This window comes from Macrotis lagotis, chromosome 3 (genome assembly GCF_037893015.1).
Source record: "Macrotis lagotis isolate mMagLag1 chromosome 3, bilby.v1.9.chrom.fasta, whole genome shotgun sequence".
NCBI lineage: Eukaryota > Metazoa > Chordata > Mammalia > Peramelemorphia > Peramelidae > Macrotis > Macrotis lagotis.
Window position 1 is genome coordinate 47,043,648 of NC_133660.1, and position 19,792 is coordinate 47,063,439.

Consider the following 19,792-nt stretch of genomic DNA (forward strand, 5'->3'; position numbering starts at 1 on the left):
TAAAAATGTCTAAAGTTCTTTCACAGTGTTCCAGTGTATTTATTATTTCTTCGGTTTGGTTTGTACTAGACCAGATGCCTAGTCTATTTTTGGAAACTATATTTGTCTTAATGTTACTGAAGCTCATATTCATTTTTTTTTTGCCTTTCATCAGTCTGTTTACTCATATTAGTAATATAGGACACAATCCTCCTCCCTACTACTGTTGGATCTATTTGAAAAAACAATAACAATATATCAACAACAAAACTACAAACAACCTATCTAAGCATGCAAACTCCATGATTATTTAAAAATGAATTTTTAAAAAAAATATAGGGGGCAGCTAGGTAGCACAGTGGATAGAGCACCAGCCCTGGAATCAGGAATACCTGAGTTCAAATCTGACTTCAGACACTTAATAATTATCTAGCTGTGTGACCTTGGGCAAGCCACTTAACTACATTGCCTTGCAAAAAAACCTAGAAAAAAACTAAATATAAATCTATGGTTCAACATTGATTTTAGAAAGCATAGTTTATCAAGACACTCTGATTCTTCTACTCTTTAAAATCTCTATGTCTGTCAAAATTTATTGCATTTTATTTTCCACAATATAAAATTTAAGTCACAGTTATTACTAGAATTTTACTATTGATAATTCTATTTATTATTCCTTGTAAATTTTAATTTTTTTCAATATGCTTACATTATGTCAATAAGTAGGGAGAAAAAGACAAGTGGCAGGTTTAAGGAAAAAATAATTTTCATTTCACCCACATATTCTTCATGTTGCAATTAATATTGTGTTAGTACTGAAGATAGAGAGAAATGAATGTATTAATCTGCAAGTCATATGTAACATAGGTCACATTATATAATTATAAAAATATTATTATATGTGATTATAATATCAAGCAAGCAATTCTTAATCATTTACTACCTTTTAAACATTGTCAAATGCTAGGAATGCAAAGAAAAGGCAATAAAAACCAAATCAAGCAAATAAAACCTAATTGTCTTCCTGAAGTAGCTTATCTTATTTATTTTTTAGTTATTCGCTTTTCCAACAACATGCAATGGCAGCTTTTCAACAATTATTTTTTGGCAAAGGTTTGAGTTTTAAATTTTTTCCCTTCCTCCCTTCCCTTGTAAAGTAATCTGATATAAACTTTACATGTATAACTATGCTGAACAAACATAGATTCTTATTAATTTTGTTGTGAAAGAAGAATTAAATCCAAATGGGAAGGAAAAAAAGGTAAAAATGACATAATAAATAAGAATTTTTTTTCAATTACTTTTTTAATTTTAGAAAAGTTTTATTTATTTTTACTTTTTAAAAATTTTCCCCCCAATCTTGCTTCCCTCCCTCCACCCCCCCAAAAAAGGCCGTTTGTTAGTCTTTACATCATTCCCATAGCATCCAAGTTAAAATGCATTGATCTAAGCTTAACATAAAACAACTTATAAAAATTGTACATAGTAAACTTTCATCTGCTTTTAAACTCCATTGTTCCCTTTCTGAATTTGGATAGTCTTTTGAAATGGTCATATGACTTTGTTTCTCAAAATAGCTTCAGACACCAGGCAGTAATGTTCAACTTTTAAAATTATACTTGTTTTTCAGGTATTATTTTTTTGTTTCACATTTCCTCTAGATCTTTATTTCAACCAATTCAAATGTATTTACATATTTTAAGATAATATATGATATTCATATCATGATTATTCAATATCTTTGATTACCATCCAAATGCCAAATTTGTGAGATACTAACCTTTCCATCTAGGACAGACTAAATTTTAGCTCCTTCTAGATATTGTTTGCTAAAATTTAGATAAGTGGCATATAGTGCATTTTATTGTCTCAGGTTATTGAGCTCAACCCATATGATGAGATTCTTCTCTAAATATGGATTACTGTTGTCATTTAAATGTTTTCATCCCTGAGACAGTAAAAACAATCATTTATTCAAACTATGGTTTGAATGATTAAGAAAACATCAAATTACTAATTTTCCTATTCAATTTAAGAAAAAATGTTATATGGAATAAAGTTTTTTTTTTAGGTTTTTGTAAGGTTAAATGGCTTAGGGGTGGCTAGGTGGCATAGTGGATAAAGCACCGGCCTTGGAGTCAGGAGTACCTGAGTTCAAATCCGGTCTCAGACACTTAATAATTACCTAGCTGTGTGGCCTTGGGCAAGCCACTTAACCCCATTTGCCTTGCAAAAAAAAAAAAACCCTAAAAAAAAGGTTAAATGGCTTGCCCAAGGCCACACAGCTAGGTAATTATTAAATGTCTGAGACCGGATTTGAACTCAGGTACTCCTGACTCCAGGGCCGGTGCTTTATCCACTAGGCTACCTAGCTGCCCCTGGAATAAGTTTTAAAGAAATGCCCTTATCTTAATTTAGATTACAGATTTCTCATAAATTTTTAACTATAATAAATCATGATGGACCCTCAATTTTAAGGTAGTCCATGGAATCTTTGCAATTAAATTACTTGTAGTTTGTGTTTGTATCTTTAACACTTACCAGTGATTATGAATGCATCCATACCCAGCTGGTCACATAATTAGCAAAAAAATCCTTTATGTGTCATAATGAAAGTGCAATGAATATTGTCTGTATGAATATTATTCTGCTGAATATCAGAGATTGAAATTTAAATATTTGTTTTGATATTTTGGGGCAGTATAATCTTGGGCAAATAATAGACCTTATCTGTCCTTCAGTTTAATGAATGAGAATAATAATTTTATCTACCTCATAGAATTGTCCTAAGCAATCTTTGTAAACAAAAAGTGTTATTTTAAAATTAGTCATTTTGAATGGAAAATTATCATGGCAGACTTCCTTTCTCGCTGGTTGCCAATCAATGCTTTCCTCCCCCTTCAGTCCATGGAAACCTTAAAAGATAAAAAATAACCACTGAATTTTAGTTCATCTTTAAACTTCAATTTCTTGTAAAATATTTGGTCTTCCCTCAAATTTGCTTTTATCCTATCAACTGCTACTTCAATTCAGATCTCAAAACCCTCTTTAATATTTTCTATCCCATCCCTAACTCTTCATATGCTATTCAAAGATTATTTTTGGTGGGGTATTTAAGATTATTTATAGAATGAACAAAAAATACTTTGAGTCTCTGAATTTCATTCGAACTCTATTACCAAATAAGAAAATTTTAATTAATGTCCAAAATGCAAAATAAATATTAGCTCACAAAAATTATAAATTCATGTTGCAATCAGAAAACATCAATGCAATACTTAAGAAAAGAATGGTTGGATGTCTTTTAAGCAATTGTTTTTGTACTTAAAACTATATGATAAATAATACTATATGATATGTAAAAAAATCATCAGTGCTGCAGATTTTACAAGATACAAGATATATTTGTGAATAAATATATATACAATATTATGAATTACAAATTTATACATAATGAATATATATGAATCTCTCTCTCTCTCTCTCTCTATATATATATATATATATACTTTTTAAAATATGTTAACACATGGCATAAATTCTAGAAATGGTTAATTTTCACTTTCCCTGGGAATAGATTGATAAAAGGTATTATGTGTCCAGTTTAAGTACTTTAATTCATTGTATTTTGCTTATAATTAGGACAAGTAGGAAAGACTGGGTAACATAGACAGCTGTTTAATTGAGTATTAGGATGTAATACCTATTACAATTATCTAAGGTTGTAAACATTATCTCAATTAAAATACAATAACCTATTATACTGCATATTTATTTGTGATGTAAGCTTGTTTACATTTTCAAGATTGTACATCAAAATAAGTACACACATTTTGAATGTATGTATATGTGTGCTTTCGCAAACATGTACATACATGCATATATGTAGATATAAAATATAAATATAGAGATATAATAGTTGATACCACAGATAGATGATAAGGAAGGCAGATAGGAACTGAAAGAGAGCTGATATATTGTTATTTTCAAAGTGCAATTTCTTTTAATGGAAAATGCAAGTGACTTTTTAACTGGCAGACTGCCAGCCAAGATGGCAGGTTGAAGGCAGCATTTCCCTGAAACTCCTTCCCTAAAAAACTCCAAAAGCCATTAAATTATGACTCTAGTCAAAATTTAGAAGGGCATAACTCACAGAAAGACTGAGTGATAAAATTTCCCAGTGCACAGCCTAGGCATCACCTGGAACAGCTTGTAGGGGCAGTGAGATAACTCTGCTGCACCAAAGTGAGTGTGGAGTGAGGAGCCCTGGCTTCAGAGCAGTCCTGCTGGGAGAACCTGCCCTGGGAATTGCAGGAGCCAGCCTGCACCTCTGGAACACAACCCACAGACAATAAGGGGGTTGGGAAAGATTGTAGAAATCACTCCGCTCTCCTGGAACAGAACTCTACAGAGTTGGGGTTGGATTATGATATTCTGGGAGGCAAAAGATTTTGGTTTACAACATAGAATCAACTGCAGAGCAAAACTGAACATCCTCTTTCAGGGGAAAAATGGACTTTCAATGAAACAGGGGACTTTCAAACTTTTCTACTGAAACAACTAGAGCTGAACAGAAAGTTTGATCTCCAAGAAGAGGACTCTGGTGGACAAGGGGACTAACTATGAGGAACAATCTAATTGAATTGTTTGTATTCCTACAAGGGAAGAAGATACTGATCACTCATATGAACTTTCTCATTTATTTTCTTTTTTTTTTTTGGTGAGAATCAGCCTCACAAATTCTGTTTATTATAAAAACAACATTTTCATCAGGTGACATTGAAAGATAAAATAAACATAACATGGAAATCAGGGCCATATGCAGGAGGTTATTTCTTAATCAAGAAATCCCAGAAATAGTTTTCCAGCCCGTGGAAAAATGTAGGAGGGGAGACTGTTCCCTTAAGAACTTTCTGTTAATGTCATTGGCTGCCTCTGCTAATTATCACCATTGGGTTAGTCAGCTTGCAATGGTTTTAATTAGTTTTCACATCATTTGACTGGCCTGCTGGCATGGGACTCAGAAGTCCTAAGATCGAAGCCTGGATTTCACTTTTCTGGGTCTTCAGTTTTCTCTTTTGGAACATGAAAGATTTGAATTCAATCAGCCTTCAAGCTGAGATTCTAATGCAGGATGATCATTCAATTAAGGTCTTGGGAACTGTCCTCTTCCCTTTTCCTGCCATTGATACCCTCATCAATACCAGAGCCTACTGATGCTAGGAAATGGATAATGGGCAATCCTTAAGAACAGCATGTGTCTATTACTTTGCCACTGCTTAGTGGGATCCAATGGAGGTCTAGATTTACCTCCCTAATGACCCAGGTGAATTTCATCCCCAAATGGAATCACAGAGAGGCAGGTTTACCCATTGCAGTACTGATCAGAGGAATCTTCTATTGATTGTTGAAAATCTGATTGCCTCTACAATACATACATCAGTCAGGACTTGGGGAAACTTGTCAGAAAGAGAATCTTACACAAAAGTTCTGGCTTAAAGCTTTTTTGTAAATATGAATTATCATTTAAAAAATTCTCAAATTTAAATCTGTACAATACTTTACAGATGTTGGTTTGCAAGTGGTTCCTTAATGTAAAGAATGTTTCATATCAACCTGAAATGCCAATCCCCAATTGTGGATCAGAGATCATCACATCTATCTCCCTCTATATAGGTATATATAGATATAGCAGTAACTTTTTCCATACACATAGTTAATAATTAAATATAAAAATTATGATTTATACATTATTACAAATCTTTTAAAAAGAGCAAGTCTAGAGAGAACAAGAAATTGTTTAAAAAATTACAGGAGAGCTTGGGGATTCTCAGTATCTCTCAGTGGGGGAATCAAAAAAAGAGACCTTTTCTATAGTTTCCTTTCTTAATTGAATATGATTATGGCAAATTAGTTGCTTTGGAATAAAAAAATAACAGTTACAGAATAATGACCCCTTTTCAAAAATACTTCAATTTCCATATTCCCATTCTCCTAAGAATTCTTTGAAAGGGAGAGGGCATTGATGAACCAGGAAAAATTCAATACTTTATATTCATTCCAAGTATTCCAACTATTGTGTCCACATGAGAAGCTGTTATCCTTCCATATTCTTTGACATTTTATTGCTCCCTTTGATTAAAAATACCCATCTACATTCATAGGTGATTAAGCCTGCTCCCAAGTGGGAATATACATTCTGTTGACCAAATGGAAAATAGACATTAACTGGAAAGCACTGTTCCAGAGAAAACCATTATGTACACAGTTGGGATTGGTTTAGTGGCTAGTAACCTGAGTCCTCTGCCTTCATTCTTTGATGAGCAGCTCCCACACAGTTTTGGCTGCACGGTCATCTTCCTTAACTTGAAATTAAAATCTTGAAGCATCCCCCCCCCCCCAGTTTATTGCCCTCTTGTAATTTCAGTGAGTTTGGTGCCCAGGTTTTTTTTTCCCTCCCATAGAAAGTTCCAGATTTCAGTTGTATTGGGAAGTCTGTCTTCAGCCTTCATTAATTCTTTCTAGAATCACCAGACCCGATACTTCTTTGATGGATTCATAAAATCATTCTTGCGCCATCTGAAGGCTTCTGAAAACTCTGGAGAGTTCTGCAAAGTTCCTATGATCCTGAAATTGCCTGGACTGTGAACATCGCTTTTGATGGGGTTGACTGTGCATTCTGGCCTGTATGTACGACACCATACCTGAGCAAAGTTCAAGAAGAACAGCTGATTGTGATCAAGGTCAAGGCCTGGAAGCAGCTTCTCTTTCCCATTCTTTTTCACAAAATTCTGATATGACCTGTATGCTTACCCAATACCTCCATTGTCAGCAACGTTTTCACCCAAAGTGTTGAGTCCATTGAGATGTTGGCCATCTGGTAAGTCCCATGAGAAGTTTCCATACTGGTACACCATACACTGAGACTGTTCTTTGAAATTTTTGGCAGATTCTTGAGTCCACCAATCAACAAGATCTCCATCCTTGTTGGAATTTCTACCATTGTCATCAAAGCCATGGGTAATTTCATGTCCTATAACCATGCTGATGCCACCAAAATTCAAGGAAGTGGGCTGCTTTGCACTGAAGAATGGAGGCTGCAGGATGCCAGCTGGGGAAACAATTTGGTTTCTGCCTGAGGAATAAAAAGCATTGACCACTGCTGCCCCACTTATCCACTCTTCCTTGTCCACCTTTTCTCAAAGCTTCTTCAGCTGTTTATTTTGGCCAAACATCAGGTTTTTTTGGATATTCTCAAAGTATTCTTCCTCTTTATAACCCAGCTCACTGTACTCTTTATTCAGTTTATCTTCATTTACAATGATGTCATCAGGGTAGCCAATCCTTTTCTTAATTGCCAGGTCTTTTCTTCTGCTTTTTTTTTTTAGTCTCAGCATCCATCCAACTGAGTTCATCTAAAATCTTAATGAAAACTTGCCGAATCTGGGCAATCAGATCATCCACCATGTGTTTACTGTTGCCAGCAAAAGTTTCTTGCACATAAAGCTGTCTGATGGCATTTTCCATATTCCCATTGACATAATTAACACAACATCGCCAAGTGGCTGTTTCAGCTGTTGTACCATGAAGAGCCTTCCGGAAAGCATTTCTAGGTTTGGCTGAGGCTGCTTAAGAGATCCATAATGAACTGCCAGGACATTAAATTTTGAAGATCTCTGGGAGAATATTTGGTAAGAATGAATTTAAGTTTGATTAAATATTCGGGAGCATACACAATCACATCTTCCTCATTTGTAACACTAATTTTCACAGTTGACATGATTTCATTTGTGTAATTTGCCCAGTTGAATGGCCGTCCATTGATCTCTAAGGTAAAGTTGTTTTGAACCTGAAATAAGGTCATTTTATTATAGAGGAGGTTCGGGTCATTCCGGTCTTCAGGTTTAGTTGTAGCACTGGCAATCTCTTTTTCCAACTCCACGACTCGATTCATTTCCAGGGCAATCTGGGTCTCATTGATGGTCAGTCCTCTATTTGGCAGATCATTTTAGCCGTAGCGATCACGAAGTTCACATAGTCTGTGCAAGCCTCTTTATATATATGCCAGTGCATTCATAGTAGTCCCGCGATGGCAAGCCAGTGGAGGCTGATCAAGGTGAACAGTATGATTCAGGGAGTGCTTAGCATCTGTGCCAATAAAAAAAATAATCAAGACTTTCTTCCGAAATTTTGAGTTCAACTTGGCAATGGCTTTTTCAGCCATCCAAGAGGTACCATATACGGTTTCCCAGTTGTCCATGGCTACTGGGCCAGTCATGGATCTCTGGTAAGAGTTTTAGCAAAGGTTCACCACCTCTGTTATCAATTGCAGTTTCATTTAAGCAGGATCTGTACAATGTTTTGGCTTTCTGAATTGCTACTATATCTTGAACGACTTCTAACTCATCTCTTAAAATGTCAGTTACTGTAACGTGAGCTGGTCTCTGGAATGATGTTCCGCTTTAACCAGCCTCCGCAGGCATATTTGAAAAAGTCTGTACAAGGGTTGACGGTATCATCCATGTTCTCAATCGGCCGATTTTATGATTTTATGATTTTATGCAGTCTGCTGACTTGCAAATACCACCATCATAGGATGCATAAAGAACTATCATGGTGATGGCTATTATGGTCAGCAGAAGCACAAGGATCGAAAGGCTCAGCTCCAAGGCGCTCCATCGTTGCTTCCCCTTCGGCTTGGGGCGGCTCATTTCAGTTATATCCATCTGGCTTTCTGATCTGCCCATAACCTAAGGTCCGTGGGTACGGGGAGAAGTTGGCAGCGGCTGTAACTAGGCGCATCCCCAGCCAATGAGCTGCCCCGGGAGCCCCGGCCGTTTGCGCTGCGGCCACGGCCGGCAGCTGGAGAGCCGGGCGCTGGCGAGCCCGGAGGCGGCAGTGGCAGAAGCGAACTTTCTCATTTATAAGAGCTGTTGGAGCATATATACACTGGGCACAGGAAGGAGTGGAATATAATGTAAAAAGATGTAGTCAATACGTGATAAAGGAATGTACTAGGAGCAAGATAAAGGAGAGGAAGAAGGGGCTAAGATATTTCACATAAGAGTCAAGAAAAAGTTTTTTCAATGAAGTGAAAAGGGGGGAAGGCGAGGGGGAATGACTGAGCCTTCATTTTCATCAGAAATGGCTCAGATTGGAATACATACTTAATAGGGTTTAGAAATCTATCTTACCCTAGAAAAAAATGAGAAGGAATGGGATAAGGAGGAATGGGGGGAGGGAAGGGGGGGATAGGTGATAGAAGAGAGGGAAGATTGTGGGAGAGGGTACTCAGATACAACACACTTTTGGACAGGGATAGGATGAAAGGGGAGGGAGAATAGAATAAATGGGAGTGGGAAAGAATAGAGTGGAGGGAAATGCAACTAGTAATAACATCTGTGGGAAAAATATTGAAGCAACTTCTCTGGTGTACTTATGATAAAGAAGGCAACTCACCCAAGAGACAGCCCTTGGAATCTGAACACAGACGAGTATAATTTTTTTCTCTCTCACTCTTCTTGAGGTTTCTCATCTTCTTGGGAGGAAGGGGAGTTTATGTTTACTCTTAAAACAAGATTATTGTAATATAAAATAAACAAAAAAAAGGAAAAATGACTTTTTAACTAAAACTATGTCTATGCTTAGGACTAATATGATAAATTTATTTAACGGTCAAACTTCTTGACCTCACTAGACAGAAAATGGTCATTTAGTTACAGGAAAAATAAATATTTACTGAAAAGGGGGGGATAAGGTTACAAGAGTAGGAAAGTATAATATTTACATTTTAATTTTTTGATGTCATGTAATTTCATATTTAGATATAGATCAAAATTTCTTGTTTCTATTGACATTCATCCATTCATTGAGCCACATAGATGTCTCATACATTTCATGTCCTTTACATTAGATATAATAACATTTATATTGCAGCTAAAAAATATTTACAATGAATACGCATATTAAAATATTCCAATATCCCCTCTTTCATTCTCACATTTCTATACAAATGACTTTCAAATCAACATATCTATGAGTTCTCATCTATCTGCTTCATTGAATTCTGTATATACTTTGGATTGTGTTGTTATTAGCATAAATGATTTTTAAAATGTAAATAAAAGGGTGGAATGTAGATAAAGGCAGGTGAGTGGTGGTGTAGTGGAGTGTAGAATTCTCCACCAAACCCTTCCAAATACCTTTAAATCATGACTCTAAATAAGTGGCAGAGAAGGAGAACTCATAAAAATATGGAGTGAAATAATTTTCCAGCCCAAGACAATTTAGAAGGTCAGCAAAAAATTTCAATTGCATCGAGGGGAGAGAGAAGGTCAGTCCAGTATAAAAATCTCCAGCACAGATTAGGCCCCAGCAATCCAGGAAGAGGCCTTGGACACCATTATATTAGCAGTGGCAGCAACTGCTTCCAGAACCATTAGTCCACAAATGGTAAGGGGGTTAGGAGATTTTAAGGGTTTCTTTGCTAGTACTGAGGAATGACTATTTCCTTGTCCTTAGCTTACATCTAGGTCACAGTCCTGGGTGACAATTCCAGATTGAGGAGGAGCAAACCAGAATTATGACCATAGTAGAGTAGGCTCTATCCTTACAATTCCAGGGCAAAAGAGAGTGCTCATGGCCACTCACAAAATAAAGCACACAGAGAGAGACCTAAAAACCTTTTCTTAGAATATACCCTTTTAGAAGAACTGAAACCTTAAAGATCTCTAAAAATATCTCTTAAAACACCTGCAAAACCCTCAAAACTTGAGACATGTGCCCTCAACCAGAGAGTTAAACCTCAAATAATAGGCTGAAAGTCACTATGGAGGCAAGGAAAATCAAAAGATAATGAAGATAAGACAGTGAAGCCAGGGCTTCTACACCAAAGCCTCCAAGAAAAATATGAATGGGCCATGGAAGAGCTCAAGGCATGCACTTAATTGTTTTTTTATTCTTCTTTTACAAAACAGAACTTACCAATTTTTTTAAAAAAGTGACAAAAGATTCTTCTGGCCAAAAAGGCAGAGAGAAGCCAAACACTGAGCTAGGGTCTCCTGCCTTTTCCTCAGAATTCATATGAATCTAGATTCTTAAAAGAATTCAAATTCATGAAATCCAGAAAGAGCAAAGAGAAGAACATCTACCAACAAGGTCTGTCTCAGAGGAACATGGGTGAGTCAGGGACAGAGAGCAGAAAGTTAGACCAGGGGCATAGGGGTAAGACCCAGGACTAAGTTCAGAAAAGCCTCAGCAGTTTTGGATTTGTGAGCAGGCAGGAGATCAGCACAGTGGGTGGGAGAGCTCCAGTCCAGCAACTAGACATCAATCTGGTCAGCTCCGCTGGCTAGGACACAGAACCCATATTTTCTGTGGAGTTCCTGTATTTCCGGTTGAACCCCCTCCCACATCCCTGTGAGAAAAAAGGGACTCTTCCCAGAGCAAACACAGAAATAACTTCCCCCTCCCCCACCCCTAGACTCAGATGTGGGCAGCAGATCTCTCTTAGTGCTGAATGAATAATAAAATTAACTAAATAGCCCAAGGGTCCAGCCCACATTGTTCAAGGATAATTCAGGCCCAGTTGCTCCCTTCCAACTGACCAGGCCCACAAATCAAGGTCAGAGACAGATAGGAGAAGATATGGATGACATTGTCCATAACAGGTTTTCCAGGGTTGTTCTAGCTCTCTGAATTTGTGAAGTGCTGTATCCACCAAAATTGATCAACTCACAATAATGCTGCTAATTTTTTTATTGATATTCTATATTTAAAAATACACACTATGAAAGTTTTTCAACATTCATCTGAATACATATGTATATTTTTAAGTTACAAAATTTCCTTCCACCTTCCCTTCCTACCCCCCTTCCCCCAACGGTGATCAGTCAGGTTAGATAGTGATCTAAGTTGAATGTTATGAGAGAGAAATTATATCCTTAAGGAAGAAAAATAAAGGATAAGAGACAGAAGAATTACATAATAAGATCACAGCTTTTTTCCCCCCCTAAATTAAGGTAATAATCTTTGGTCTTTGTTCAAACTATATGAATCTTTCTCTGGATACAAATGTTTTTCTCTATCGCAGATACCCCAAAATAGTCCCTTATGGTTGCCCTGATGGAATGAGCAAGTCCATCAAGGTTGTTCATCACCCCCTGTGTTGCTGTTAGGGTGTACAATGTTTTTCTAGTTTAGCTCATCCCACTCAGCATCAGTTCATACAAATCCTTCCAGGCTTCCCTGAATTCCCATCCCTCTTGTTTTCTGATAGAACGATAGTGCTCCATGACATGTATATACCACAGTTAAGCCATTTTCCAAAATTGAAGGACATTTACTTAATTTCCAGTTCTATACCACCATGAACAGAGCCACTAGGAATATTTTTTAAAGTGATGTTTTTACCCTTTTTCTTAATCTTTTCAGGCTATAGACCCAGTAGTGGTATTGCTGGATCAAATCGTATGCACATTTTTGTTCCCTTTGAACATAATTCCAAATGGCTCTATAGAAAAGTTGCATGAATTTACAGCTCCACCAAAAATGTATCAGTGTCCCAGATTTCCTGCATCCCTTACAACATTGATCATTGTCCTTTCTGATCATATTGGCTGATCTGAGAGAGATTGAGTATTTTTATCCTTCTTGGGATCATAGACAAAGTATTTCTCAATGGTGTTCCTCTTTTTTCTCTGCTTACTCATTTCCCTAGCCTATGCTTAGTTTTGGTGTGCTTCATGAGCTTCAGAGTATTATTGGGACACCCCCCAACTAGGATCTCCATGTGTGAAACTCTGTCTTCCTTCCTGGTCTGTGAATGATCACAAGTGCACCCCTCTTCCACAAAACTGAAGTGGAATGGGCCCTGCTGTTCTATGGGGGGCCTAGACTGTGATCAGGATCTGAATGTGGTCAGGGCCACAGAGTCTTCTTCTAGGTACAGAGGAGCTTTTAAGATGCCTTTTGGGGATTATCTAGGAATACCATCATGTCATCTGTAAAAACTGAGAGTTTTGCCTCTTCCTTCCAATTCCAATTCATCCAGTTTCTTTTACTTCTGTTATTGCTGAAGCTAATATTTCTAATATGATATTGATTAGTAGTGGTGATAATGGACTTCCTCGTTTCACCTCTGATCTTATTGGGAATGCCTCTAGACTATCCCCATTGCATATAATGCTTATTGATATTTTCAGATAGATACTGCTTATTATTCTAAGGAACAAAATATTTGTTCCTACACTCTCTAGTACTTTTAGTAGGAATGGGTGCTATATTTTATCAAAAGCTTTTTCTGCATCTATTGATATAATTATATGATTTCTGGTAGGTTTGTTATTGATATAATTAATTATACTAACAGTTTTCCTAATATTGAACCAATCCTGCATCCCTGAGATAAATACTAGTTGGTCATATACTCCTACCTGTTGAAGTCATTATGCTAAGATTTTATTTAAGCTTTTTGCTTCTATATTCACCTGAGAGATAGGTCTATAATTTTCTTTCTCTGTTTTAACTCTTCCTGCTTTAGGTATCATCACCATATTGGTGTTATAGAAAGAGTTGGATAGAGTTCCATCTTCACCTATTTTGCCAAAAAGAATTGGAATAGAATTGGAACCAATTGTTCCTTAAATATTTGATAGAATTCACTTGTGAATCCATATGACTCTGGAGATTTTTTCTTAGGGAGTTCAATAATGGCTTGTATTTCTTTTTCTGAGCTAGAGTTGTTTAGGCATTTAATTACCTCTTCACTCAACCTGGGCAACTTATAATTTTGTAAAAATTCTTCCATTTCACTTAGATTGTCAAATTTATTGGCATAGAGTGGGGGAAATGTTTACAAATTATTACTTTAATTTCCTCCTCATTAGTGTTGAGTTCACATTTTTCATTTATGATACTAGCAATTTGGTTTTTTTCTTTCATTTTTTAAATCAAATTGACCAGAGATTTATCAATTTTATTGTTTTTGCATAAAATCAATTCTGGGTTTTATTTATTAATTCAATAGTTTTCTCACTTTCTATTTTAAAAATTTTTCATTTAATTTTTAGAATTTCTAATTTGGCATTTACTTGACAGTTTTCAATTTGTCCTTTCTCCAATTTTTTAATTTGCATATTTAGTTCACTTATTTCCTCTTTCTCTAATTTATTCATGTAAGCATTTATAGATAAATTATATCTTCTGACACCTGCCTTAAGCAAATCCCATAGGGTTTGGTATGTTGTTTCATTATTGTCATTATCTAGGATGAAATAATTAACTCTTTCTTTAATTTGTTGCTTGATCCTTTCATTTTTAAAATGAGGCTATTTAGTTTCCAATTAGTTTGGGGTCTATATCTCCCTGGTCCAATATTGCATATTATTTTTGGTGCATTATGACCTAAGAAAGATGTATTCACTATTTCTGCATTTCTGCAGTAGAGCATTAGGTTTTATGCCCTAGTACATGGTCAATTTTTGTGTGAGTACCAAGTACTACAGAAATAAAGTATATTCCTTTCTATCCTCATTTAATTTCCTTCATAAGTCTGTCAGATCTAGGTTTTCTAAAAATCTGTTTACCTCCTTAATTTCCTTCTTCTTTATTTTATGTTTATATTTACCTAAATCTGAGAGGAGTAGGTTGAGGTCTCCCATTAGTAGAGTTTTGTAGTCTATGTCTTCCTGTAGCTCTTTTAACTTCCACGAATTTGGATGCTATACCACTGAGTGAATATATCTTTAGTATAGAAATTACTTGATTTCCTATGCCACCTTTTAAGAGTATATAGTTTTCTTCCTTCTTTTAAAAAGTCTTTTGGGGCTGGAGACCAATTCATATTCTCCTCCATAGTTTTACATATAATATCCCTTCTGCTCTCATTTTCTGAACTTCAGATTTTCCCAGTTTTATCTCCTGGGAAACTTTCAATGGATCCTGATTTTTTCTGGTCTTTGTTCATTTTGAATTACCTCTCCAAATTTTCTTTTAATGGTGGATTGGCTTGCTTGCTGATCTATGGTGTGGAAAGCTCTAGAGTCTTCCTAATTGCCCTAGGCTGTTGAAGTTAGGAACTCTGAAGGCTGCTTACTGGACTAAGGATATAGCCAATAAAAACAGATAAGGCATGAGAGTAATCTCTACTATACGATATCTCACTGTAAAAGAACATATTTTTCAAAAAAATGTGTGCCAAAAGAAGATTATTTTCATAATAAGCATTAGGGGAATGAACATTTGAAAAACTCACTATTCCTCTCTCTCATCTGTGCTGGGGATGTCAACTACCCATTCCTCACAGTGGAAACACCTGGAGCTATTTCTGGGTTGTCCACAGTCAACTGGACTAGGCTGCCCAGACTAGAAAAGCCAGAAGCTCTCTCAGAGTGATGAAGTCAGCTGCTCATTCCCTCATTGGGTGAGGTGGGAACACCTGTTTGTTTGGGCTGTTTCTACATGAACAACAAGGATCTTGCTGGGAAATTCAACCACTCTGCACTGTTGGAAATGTAGCCCTGGCTGTCTGCTCTCTACCATGGGCATGTCCATGCTCCTCCATGCCAGACCTTCTGTAAGATGTTTCACTTTGATCTTTGATGTGCTCTGTCACTCCTAAATCTGTTTAGGAGCCTTGATTAATGTCCATTCTGAGGAAATTCAGGAGTCCTTGTTTTTCTCAGCCATCTTGACTGAAAGTTCTAAAAAAATTTAATAATCAATATGAAAGGCACTATATCGGGGGCAGGAAGCTCTGGCCTACACGATGCATTGTTGTGGTGTTGCCAAAGTAACTGCAACTTTTTAGGGGTGAATTAATTTAATATTTGACCAAATATATGCCATGAATGATGTTATGAATATCTAAATAGGCTTTGGGAGAGACAAGGTTCTCAACCCTTGCACTATATGAAAAATTCTTTTTAAATATTATCTTAGTAGATATTAAGTACAATTGTGGGAGGTTGGTGCTATTATCTTCATTTTTTTAGTGGCTATGGAAACAGAGAGAAAGGTCTTGCCCAGGTAGCTAAGGTATTTCACATCCAGATTTGGATACCACCCTTCACATGTCATTTGACAATTTCCTGATCTGTAAAATAGGGGAAATAATCACATCTTTCTTGTCCAGAATTAAATAAGATAACATGTATAAAATAGTTTCAATACCTAGAAAAATTAGTATTATTAACAGCCTAAAATGTGGGCTTTGGACTCTGATATAGATTGATATACTTATTATATCTTGTGTTCAAGTCTCTCTGAATTACCTGCAAGCTGTTTTCAGTAAATATAATTCCCTTGCAAATATGACTAGAAGGAGTATGCATCAGAACTGACAAACATACATAATTTATATGTCATATTTTTAACTGGTTAGTAAACCATGCTGGTGCTGGCTTTTGACAAGAAATGTCTTGATTCTATAGGAGTAATGAATCAATAAGGAATGCAGTTATATGCACAAGCAAAATTATCACTCCAAACTTGACTCATATTTTTTCAAGGAACATTTTAATGTAATAATGATTAAATGATCAAATAAATGATCAAATAAAGAAAGCATTTCTTTTATGTGAAAATGATTTTTTAAAAAAATCTTTTCAACATTTTATGTATCTTTTCTTGAATATATTTATTCTTCTTTAATTAATGAAATGATCAAATCCAGGGTGTAGAATTGTCATTTTTATTTTTCCTGTTCTCTTTCAAAATTCTGCAGTTTTTATTTCCTGGCCAAAATTCCTATGTATCCTTTTGTACATTTCTATGCTTTTTATTTTTTAAAAAAAGCTATGATTCTCCCTAAAATCCCATGTGAATGTGTGTCTCCCTAGAGTATCTCTTTGCCCACCTACCCCTGATTTCAATGTGTTTTAGGATCTTGCAAATTCATTTCATTAACTGCCAAGAGTCAATTTGGTATCATAAACATAAATGTAAGGAACCATATGATTCTTATGAATAGTGGTGATTAAAAAGTGCATGTGAAGTGTTTAAAAGTTTTATTTCATGTTTCTGTTTTTGTTTTTTAGGCAATGGGGTTAAGTGGCTTGCCCAAGACCACACAGCTATGTAATTATTAAGTGTCTGAGGCTAGATTTGAACTCAGGTACTCCTGACTCCAGGGCTGGTGCTCTATCCACTGTGCCACCTAGCCACCCTGTATTTCATGATTCTTTAAGGAATTACTCAGAACAACTTAACAGCTTCAGTGGGACAATGAATTTAACAGTTTGATTTTTATGCACATTTTATGTATAAAATAAATACTTTTACTATAATAGGAATTTCAATGTTTATTTTTCTGTCAAAAACTGAAAACTGCTTATGGGAACTTGGAAAATTAATCACCCAGGCTTTTTTTATTTAGTAAGCAATGTATACTAAATTTAAAGAAAAAATAAATAACTATAGAATTGCTTAATCATATAAAGATACATGAAAATATAAGCAGTAAAAATAAATTGGTTCATCTATCCATGTCTTTGTAGTGAAGACAACCTATAGCACTTTAAATAACTCATGCATGAAAAAGCTTACATTCCGATAATTACACATTTGGTATAATGCATAAGTCTTTCAGGATTAAATTAAATGTGAAATGCAAACTTTAAGAGGAATCAACAAAGTATATTGAAGCATTATTTTCTGTGACTAAGATCATAATAAACCAATTGCTTCTATAATAAAAATTTTTATGTATAATTGGTTGCTGTTGTTTGGTATTTTTCGTTCTCAATTCCATTCATTACTACCTGAATCAAATAGATAAACAAAAAAAATTTAGACAAGTAAATAGATGAATATTCTCACAGTGTATTTTGAAATATATTTCAATAGAATAGTTATTACAAGAATAGGGGAATCAGTCTCTGTCATAACTAATGGCATTGGCATTACTAAGAAAACACTGGATTTCAGTTTTATATTTTAGGTCTAAAATGATGAACATAATTTATTTGGTGGTATCAACACTAATATTTTATGATAAGGTCATTTGTGATTTAGAGTTTAATTGTAAATAAGATACATGTTTGATATCTAGAACTTACACAGTTTCTTATTAATAATAAAATTAGTAAAAAGAGTTGGGATTTATGCAGGAAATATTTCTATTTCTTTCTGCCAAAGAACATTCTCCCCCAACCCTAACCACCATGATGTTGATGTTTTCTATTTTTAGATAGCAATGACTTAATAATTTAAATCAATACCTAGAAATTCAAATATATACATGAATCAAATCATAAATTCATAGAATTAAAATCAGGAAACAGTCTTGGAGAGGTTCTTTTTACCATTCTAACTCATCATTTTATAATTACTTTAATTGAGAAAACAAGGCCTAAGAAGTTTTGAAATAATAGGAAGAAGGATACAAGGAAATGAATGAATAATGCATAAGACTATCAAGAGACAGATTAATGGAAAGGTCATTTAGTACATAGAAAGTGACATAAGATAGTTTTTAAGTGATTGACAATGAAATATTATCCCAAATTTCAGTCTTATTTGGAAAGTATTTCAATAACCTGGGGTATTATTCAGAGTTGGGTAGAGATTGAATGAAAACTGATACTCATTGGATTTTAGTAACCCGAATTGAAAGGTTCTTGGTGGTACAGGCTAAAATTTTCAGTTCAATGATAAGGACTACTGTCAATATGACTACCTCAGTTTTAAAACAAATGATGCAATTTAGTGCATTGTTCTTTCAATAATGGTCTCCCTCAGCAGAAAAATCACTTGATGACTTTGAAACATGAGTGTATGATCAAATAAAATGGGAAATCAAAGGAAACACAAGCATTAAATAAGTAATTTAGACAAATTAAGATAACTTGTAATTTTAATTAACAAAGAATGCTTTAAAATGGATGACTAATTGGTGGGAAGAAGCAGTTTTAAAAAGTAGGTTATTTTATATCTTTATATGCAAAGGATAACACAAACATAGTGATGAGTTTTTCTTTTATCCTTGAAGAATGAATTACTACCTATGCTGAATAAAAATCTTCAGTTATATATGAATATATCTATTCAAATACACACATACATATAGATACATATATATAGCTCTCTCTCTATATATAGTATATAGCAAAAGAGATTAAACTTTGCTTGCCACAATAAGCAAACCAAATTTGTATAATGTATTTTAGTTCTTGCTAAAATAAAACACCACTCTTCATAGGACTTGAGTGAAATTTTATGCAGAATTTATTAACATTTGCATGAATAAAGTGGAAATCAGAATAGGCAAAAAACTGACTACTAACTAGAAAGCAATTTTTTCATCTTTCTAAAGCTATCCAAAAAATTCCTTACTTATATAGATAGAAATCATTTGATAATTGCTTTTTATCCCTAATTTTCTTTTTTGTTTTTATTTTTATTTGTCCTAACTTTTCTTTTTTTAGTTTATTTTTATTAAAGATATTATTTGAGTTTTACAATTTCCCCCCCAATCTTGCTTCCCTCCCTCCACCCCCCCACAGAAAGCACTCTGTCAGTCTTTACTTTGTTTCCATGTTGTACCTTGATCCAAATTGGGTGTGATGAGAGAGAAATCATATCCTTAAAGAGAAGAGAAGTCTAACAGGCAACAAGATCAGACAATAAGATATCTGTTTTTTTCTAAATTAAAGGGAATAGTCCTTGCACTTCAAACTCCACAGCTACTTATCTGGATACAGATGGTACTGTCTTTTGCAGACAGCCCAAAATTGTTCCCGATTGTTGCACTGATGGAATGAGCAAGTCCTTCAAGGTTGAACATCCCTCCCATGTTGCTGTTAGCGTGTACAGT

At 35.0% G+C, this 19,792-nt stretch overlaps 1 pseudogene; it reads right to left on the minus strand.

Moving 5' to 3' along the window:
* Positions 1 to 6,506: 6,506 nt before the first annotated feature.
* On the minus strand, positions 6,507 to 8,726 carry LOC141516072 (neprilysin pseudogene; annotated as a pseudogene).
* Positions 8,727 to 19,792: the final 11,066 nt, after the last annotated feature.